Source organism: Felis catus, chromosome B2 (assembly GCF_018350175.1).
Source record: "Felis catus isolate Fca126 chromosome B2, F.catus_Fca126_mat1.0, whole genome shotgun sequence".
In the NCBI taxonomy this organism is placed as follows: Eukaryota; Metazoa; Chordata; class Mammalia; order Carnivora; family Felidae; genus Felis; species Felis catus.
This window is the reverse complement of record NC_058372.1, coordinates 1,869,683-1,878,122: the sequence shown is the minus strand read 5'-3', so window position 1 is coordinate 1,878,122 and position 8,440 is coordinate 1,869,683. Positions and strand designations below refer to the sequence as shown.

General features: G+C 52.1%; 2 non-coding genes across 2 annotated transcripts; both read right to left on the bottom strand.

Moving 5' to 3' along the window:
* Window positions 1–279: 279 nt before the first annotated feature.
* TRNAT-CGU lies at window positions 280–353 on the bottom strand. The gene has a single exon. It is a non-coding gene; the product is annotated as a tRNA-Thr (tRNA).
* A 7,304-nt stretch (window positions 354–7,657) lies between these two features.
* On the bottom strand, window positions 7,658–7,729 carry TRNAA-AGC. The gene has a single exon. It is a non-coding gene; the product is annotated as a tRNA-Ala (tRNA).
* Window positions 7,730–8,440: the final 711 nt, after the last annotated feature.

The following is an 8,440-nucleotide window of genomic DNA, read 5'->3' as shown; positions in this document are numbered from 1 at the left end:
GAGTTCAGTACATAATCAAAGATTTTTGCTAAAACGGGCATCATGAGGGGAGGAGGACTGACATCCGCAACATGTCAGAGTTGGACCCTCCTTGCCCCAACAAGCGCACTATTCAGCAACAAGTCATTAATCCCTTCCTGAGAAATCAGGATCTATTGGAAAGGCTCCCGCACGCAGGACTGTAAACCAGATGACAGCTCCAAACAGATTTGAGATTGAGATTAGAGATGATTTCAGACTAAACAATTGGAGTAAATGGCCAAAACAAAAAAGCTTTGCAGGCCCCGCTGGGAGTCGAACCCAGGATCTCCTGTTTACGAGACAGGCGCTTTAGCCAACTAAGCCACAGAGCCAGCTGCGCGGCGGGCGGAGGGACTTTGGTGATCAAATCGCGGTGCATTAGAGGGAAAGCCACTTCCGCCAGGTTCCCGCGCTCGCCCTAGCGGAGGAGGTCGCGCTCGCATGGGCGGGGGCTCGCGCGGGACACCCGGGAGCTTGGACTGGAACCGGCACGACAGCACGCATGCGCGCACCCTCCCCGTGCCGGGGAAAAAGCCTGGACCAGCCTCGCGGCGGGAAAGGCGGGAGCCGAGCTGAGTGTTGTGCGCGGGAAGGGGCTCGTCCGCGTGACGTCACACCGATCATGGTCTTCCGGAACCTTCCGGTGAGAGGCTGGGTGAGGGGCCGGCTCCTCCCTCGAAGCAGGTGGGTGCGGCTTCCATCCCGGCGCGCAGAGGACCTCGCGCTGCGCTCGGACAACCGAGCCGAACCGAAACCAGCCGGGCGCCTAAAGGTTCCGGGCGGCTCTGCCCGAGCAAGTAGCAGACGGAGCAAGGCGGCTGCTCCGGGGTCGCCGCCCCGTCCCGCCCCGCCCGGTGCCGCAGCCCCGCAGTCCCGCCCTCGCGGGCCCGAGCCCACCAGCGCCCCGCCGGCCGCGGCAGGTGCACAGGGGGAAGCGAAGTTGGCGGCGGCGGCGGCGGCGGAGGAAATTCCTCTTCGCTTTGGTGTTTCCAGAGGCTGCCCTTCTGTACTTTCCTCGTGGACTCTCGGCTCGTGGGGGCTAAACAAGCATCAGCTGACTGTGTAAATAAACATCACACAACCAAGCATTCATTCTTAAACCGTCAAGGACAGTACCCAGTTTTTCTGCCTTTAATTAGAATAAAGTGCTACCAAGGAGGAGAGTGAAGTCGCCGGTTTAGAAGGTGACGCTGCACGTCCGCCCAGCTCCCGCTGCCCGGTTCAAATGCAAGACCGAGGACTCCTGAATTCTGTATCCATCCAAGCAAGGCTAGAAGGAATTCTGCATGAGGAGGCCCTCGAATCGCAAAGTCGTTTTAAATTCCCTTCTTGAACCAAATGTTCTGGCCTTGCCATTTTCTATTCCACTCACAGTGTTTTGGTAGAGAGTGTAAACACATGTCTGCGAACCAGATGATCACTTTTAAACTTAGTCTGTTCGCAAACTTCTGTGGCTAGGACGGTGTTTACTGTGTACTCCAGATACTGTGGGTTTACTGAGTGTGGAAACCAGCACCCCAAGTCATAATTGGGCCAGGGACCCCGGCATTTCTGAATTCTAATTAGCTGCGTTGTTTATGATAAGGACTGAATAAATTTCAGTCACAAAAGTGCAACTGGGGGGCAGCTGGGTGGCTCAGTCGTTGAGCATCAGAGTCTTGATTTAGGCTCAGGTCATGATCCAGGGTCGTGGGTTTGAGCCCCCTCCGCCCCCCCCCCCCCCCCATGAGCTCTGTGCTGAGCGTGGAACCTGCTTAGGATCCTCTCTCTTTCTCTCTCTCTCTCCCTCTGCCCCTCCCCTGTTTGTGCCCCCCTTTCTAAAATAAAAAATAAAAAAATAATTTTAAAAAAGTTCAATTGGAATGTCAACATTTTCAGTGAAGTATGGCCAGCAAGAGTTGTACTACTGAGAACCTAGCATGTGTCAGGTGCTGAAATGACTTCTGTGGATACAACTAGGTACAAGATGGCCACAGATAGGAGGAAAGAAAGGAGAAATGTTACTGAACATTGTAAGTGTTACAATAAAAGAAATACAAGATAACAGATGAACGCCTAACAGGGCCGGCAACATAGTTAAGTACATAGTACTCCCTATGTACATGGCTCAGTACATTTTCTTGGTCATCGCTCTTTAATTTATTAGATTTTTCTTCTAGAAAAAAAATTATGTGTGTGTATAAATGATACAGGTAGCACTTAAAGACGTCTGTAATACTTTCAAGTTAATCCCAGGCATTTAACCAAAATAGGAATCTGTGCTGAGGTGCAATGAAATAAACCTGACCAAGGTCCAGTGGTGGGAAGGTCTGGAAGGCAGTTTAAATAAAATTATCATGAAAGCAAAAAGAGGCAGAAGCCGGGGAACCTATTCCAGCGAGGGTCTCCCAGAAGTAGACTTGCACAGGGAAAGAACTGTGAGTGAACTGAAAGAGCAAACGCCATGAGACTGTGGGCCAATTTGATGTAAAATCGCTTGACTAACATTAGACGCAAAATAGCTACATAAGGGAGCACGGATACTGGAGCCTGGAGATTTTTCGTGATTGCAGTGATTTCTCATGACCCTCTGAGTGCTTTCTCTGTTGAGAATAGGGTGAGTTGATGTACCACTAGCTAACAGGTGTTATCAGTGGAACTACGTCCCCCTAAACATCCATATGTTGACATTCTAACCCCCAGGCCTGCAGAATGGGATATAACTAGTGAAGATAAAGTCACCCTGGAGTAGGGTGGGGCTCTCTGATATATTATATATGTACTATGGGTCCATATATACTCCTGTCCTTGTACAAGGGGAGATTTGGAGGCAGACATGCACACGTGTGAACATGAACACCAGCATCTGGGTGATGCATCCACAAGACAAAGAAGATTCCAGCAAACCACTAAAAGCTGGGGGTGGGGGGAGCATAGAGCAGGAGAAACGACCCCGCCTGCACCTTGATCTTGGATGTGTAGCCTCTAGAACTGCCAGGTAATAGACTTCTATCATTTCAGCCACATAGTTTGTGTTATTTGGTTATGGCTGTCCTAGGCATCCTCCTCTGAGGAAGAACTAAGTTTTTTTTTCCTGTGTTTTGCCCCAACCTTAACTGAAATAAATTTATTTTAAAAGGGAACTACTGAATAAGGGGGAATGGGAGGAAAGTGCAAGAGGTTCCTATGTCCTAACTAAAAAGCTGGACAAAAATTCAAGTTCAAAAGCAAAAAGAAAAGGAAAGTAAAAAAGGAAGGAGAAAGGAAGGAAAGAAGCAAGGAAGAGGAAGGGAGGGAAGGAATAAAGGAAGGAAGGGAAGGAAGGAAGGGAAGGCAGGAAGGAAGGGAAGGAGGGAAGTAGGCGGGGAAGGAAGGAAGGAAGGAAGGAAAGAAGGAAGGAAAGAGGGAGGGAAGGAAGGGAAGAGGGAGGGAAGAGGAGGGAGGAATGAGAGAGGGAATGAAGGGAGGGAGGGAGGAAGGGAAGGGAGGGAGGAGGGAGGGATAGAGGAAAGGAGAAAGGAAGGAAAATGAAAGGAAGGAAGGAGGAGGAAGGAGGGAAAGGGTGGGAGGAAGGTAGGGAGGGGAGGAAAGAAGGAGGGAGGGAGGGAGGGAGGGAGAGAGAAAGAAAGGAAGGCAGTCAGGCAAGCACAAACAGAAATATATGTCTGATCAGTGATCAGGTCCAAAGTTCCAGAAAACAACCAGAGGTGGGGAGACATGGAAAGAAATATGGGGCACTCAGAATTGGAACCCCTGATGTGTTGGGAAGGGGACAGCTTCAGCCTGGGAAGGAAAAGTTAAGAACAGGGATACCATGGAGGCTTGGGGGAGAAGGATCAAATGGGGGTAACCAGGTAAGGGGCCATTACAAGGGGAGCAAAAGCAAAGACTGAGTGAGGAACACACAGAGGCCAGAGCCTCCAAGGGGGTTGGAGGGGGGAGGCAAAGGAGCGGGGAATGTGGGGAGCATGGGTGAGTGAGATCTGGGACGGAGGTGGCGGGCAATCCGCACCAGGATACGTGGGGGTGCAGGAAAAGGCACTTTGAAGAAGACAGGAGAGGTGCAGGCAGTGCAGAGGGCAGAGTGGGCTGTTAGGGGGTCAGTACAACAGACTTCTAGTGTAAAGTGTAGACTGCAAGGGTCCACATGGAGAGAGGAAGGGAAACAAAAAGGTAGGGTCCATCATTTTCCTAGAAAAAGAAAGATTTGGATAATGAGTTTATGAGGTCTATTGTAACATTCTCTGTATTAATATCTTAAATATCTCGTAATTAATTTTAATAACAGAATGTTTTGCATAAACTTTCACATGATCACATTAGAAGAAGAATATGGAAGTAGGGCTGGAGGCCAGCGCACCTGCAAACTCCGAGCATGAGCCTGGTTGCTTTACACGTAGTAGAGCCTCTTCCATTATCAAGTGTTGCTGCCATTTCTAGACTTCCAAGTCTATGAATCCAATGCCCGAGGAAAGTAGCAAAGGGTAGAGAAATGGTCTTTGTCCCTAAGTGGCTCCATTTAGATACAAAACAATGTATCCGTGGGCCACCATACTGTGGCTTTCCTAGAACACATGCCATTCTTCCTCAAAGTGATTCCTACTTCTTCACAAAGGTAGGGATCATTGCTTCCCTGGAGAATTGGCAGACTTTTGTTAGATAAAATTTTACTCAAGAGAATGCCAGGACCTAAGAACAAAGTGTGACAGTTTAATTTTATGTGTCAACTCGGCTAGGCTGTGGTGCCTGGCTGTCCGGTCAGAACCCAGTCTCGTTGTGGCTGTGAACATGTTTTTTTTAGACGCGATTAACATTTATATTAGTAGACCTTGAGTAAAGCAGATTACCCTCCATAAGGTGGGTAGGCTTCATCCAAACACCTGATGGCCTTAAGAGTAGTTCCCCCAAAGAGGACACATTCGGCTTCTGGATTGCCTCTGCACTCAAGACTGCCCCGTCAACTCTTTCCAGACTTTTCAGCCTGCCCTGCAGACTTCAGACTTGCCGGCTTCCACAGCTGAGTGAGCCAGTTCCTCAAAATAAGTCTCTCCCTCTCTCTGTCTCTGTCTCTGTCTCTCTGTCTCTACACACACACACACACACACACACACACACGCACACACACACACACACACAGCACTGGTATATTTCTCTGGAGAACACGGACTAGCTCACCAAGTAAGAAGATGTTCAATTGCTAAGAGAAAACACCTGTACAGCTCCCAGGAGACCAGCAAGACCTTCGGGCTCAAGGAACTCCTAGCTGTTAAACCTGACCCCAGGCTGAGTGTTTAAGCTCTCCCAGATTTGCTGCATTCTGCTGACATCCTGGTGCCCGGAATGCAGTCTGGTTCTATGTAAATGTCTGCATGAGAAGTGCAGTTGGCTTGTCTCCTCATCTGGTTTGTCCTCTCTTCGTACCTGAAGGCCCAATACAGGCAGGAAAGAAAAGAGATTAGCCTTCTGTGCTATCTACATACCTGGACATATCTTATTTTCAATTACCAAGAGGCCCATGGTCACAATTTAAGATTAAACTGTGCGAGGGTCACCCAGTACTCCCATGCAGGTCGGCTACGTCTCATTCTCCTTGAAATGAAAAGAATAAGGTGTATTTCTTTTTCATGAAACGACCTAGGTTCACCTCTAATTTTCTCTAGCCACAAGACTGTAGAAACTGCTAAATGGAGTCAAACTCAGTGTGGGCTCAGAGAAATCTCATGGCTCCTAAATAAAAGGAGTCCTTAGCCTTTTCAATGCTAAGGAATAAAGATCAGCAAATCGCATTGTCCCCAGATGTCAGCTCTGCTCCTTTCTGTGTTCTTAGAAAATAGCTGCATTGCTTTCTATCTTTGCTCCTCTTAATATTCTTTGGGCCAAAAGAAAAAAAACTACAAAAAAAATAAGATCTGGCTTTATGTGATTAAAATAGTCATCTCTTGAAATATTGTTAAAGACATTATTATCTTCCTATCAGGGAGCCAGACTCACATGACACATTAAAACAAGCCCTCCTTTATGAAGACATAGCCCCAAGTTACCAATATCAACCCCTGCGTTCCAGGAGTAATTTTATTTCAGGAAACTTGTGAGTCTATATCAGAGTCTCTTAGATCACTGAGAGATACCTCCAAATTTAAATCTGGGGAAGGAGAGTTTAGGGTATATGCCTTCTGTCCCAGATGGCCCTCAATGATTAGATGATCTCCTTTCTTCCCAATGACCAGCTTTGCAAACTAGGGACCTCAGGGGGAGAGAGGGGGAGAGGGGAGAGACAGAGAGAGAGGTGGAGGGGGGAAGAGGGAAAGAAGGAGAAAAAAAGAGAAGAAAGAGAGGGAGAGAGGAGAGAGAGAGGAGGGGAGAGGGAGAGAGTGACAGAGATGTGCGGAAGAGGGAGACAAAGGGAGGGGGAGAGAGAGGGAAGGAGGGTGGGGGAGAGGGGGAGAGAGCCCTCTTCTCTCTACTTAATGGAACGGAACGTGGAGAACTTAAGTTCCATCCGATTGGTGGCCTCCAGCTGCCCCTGACGCGGCCAGCCTGGGGACTGCCCAGATATCTGCGACCATCTGAGTGGCCAGTGGCGTCTCTAGATTAGTTTAGCCTAACTGAGAAAGGAAAAAACCTGCAGACGACCTGCCTTATCCCTCATCCCACCTTTGAGGGCATTTGGAGAGAATTTCAGTAGACACCATTGGAGTCAGGGGGCCAGCTGTGGTGACAGACGGGGATATTAAGGTCTGACATAAAGGATGCTGGCCACGGTCACAGTTTAGGCCGGGCTCCTGCACCTGCTAGGAATCTGGGACGTTCAGGGTCGTGTCTGCGGTCCCTGGGACTCTGGGGAGGCCTGCCTGGGAGTGGGGGGAGCGAAGCCACAGAAAACCGTTCCCTAAACCCCCTGCTGGCAGAGGTGACAGAGGGTCCCAGGTGGAGAGGTGGAGGCTGAGGCACGAGGGACAGGACGCCGCGTTCGGAGACCCGGCAGACCCGGCGGTGAACGGTCCTCACCCGCAGGCGCCGCGTCTACGGGCATAGATTCTCCGGGTTGAGTCTGCAACCTGCACACCCGGTCCGCGCAGAGCACACCCGGACCCAGCCCTCCCGGGGTCGCACCCGGGGGCGAGAGGTCGGGCTGAGGAGGAGGGGGGAGGGCCTCCCACGCGCGTCTGCACCCCCACCCCGGGGAGGGAACCCCTCTCCCTGTCGCGCGTCCGCAAACCCCCACCCCGGGGAGGGACACCCCTCCCTGTCGCGCGTCCGCACTGCCCCACCTGGGGGAGGGACCCTCCTCCCTGTCGCGCGTCCGCACCCCACCCCCACCCCGGGGAGCCTCTGGCGGCCACGGCCTGGAAACTCAGCGAAGATAACGGATTCATCCGCAAACCTTCTGGTGCAGACTTTTCACGGACAAACGTCACCAAGTCACCAAGGCTTTCTTCCTGTATGGGCGGGGGAGGGAGGGGGGAGCCGCTCCTGCTTCGCTTTGTGGGCAAGCGCGGCCAGGCACGCAGTGGAGACGGTGGAGGGGTTCCGTGGACAGCCCCGCACACCGCTGCCGCGGAGGATGAGAGGGGGGTAAGATTAATCGGCTTCTGCGGGGATGGACCCGGGCCGGAAGCAAGAAGGAAGCCGTGTCCCCTGCGAGGGGACAAAAGGCTGGAGATGCTGGGGATCGAACCCGGGACCTCATGCATGCTAAGCATGCGCTCTACCACTGAGCTACATCCCCACCGCGAAAGAGCCGGCTTTTCCAAACTGTCTTCACAGAACGATACAAATTTACCCCCTTCACACTCTACCTGCGTGTGTGGTTCGGGGAACTCGGGTTTCCATCTCTGTCTACGGGAACCCACTGCCCAGGAACCCTGACCTGCAAGCCGTCCCCGCAGTAACCGCGGGGACACGCGAATGGGGAACCTGTAAGAAACACGCTCCCACAGCCTCCCCCCGTCAGTGCCTCGCTCTTCCCTCTGGAGGCACGTGGGCCAAAGGACAGGTGCTTCAGGGAAGGAAAAACCGCTTTGCCAACGGGACCCTCCAAACTGCCCCCAATTCTCCCCCCACTTCTGCACCCCGAACCCGGGCTCCAGAAACAGCCCTGCACCTCATTCCCGGGCTTCAGAAACTGCTCTGCGCCCCGTCCCGGGCTTCAGAAACCTCACTGCATCCCATCCCCGGGCTCCAGAAACCGCCCTGCACCGCGTCCGGGGATCCAGAAACTGCCCTGCACCCCATCTCGTGATCCAAAACAACCCTGCACCCCATCCCCAGGCTCCAGAACCGCCCTGCACCCTGTCCCCAGGCCTGCACCCCATTCCGGGGCTCCAGAAACCTCCTCGCACCCCGTCCCCGGGCTCCAGGAACTTCCCCTCACCCCATTCCCGGGATCCAGAAACAGCCCTGCACCCCATTCTCAGGCTTCAGAAACCTCCCTGCACCC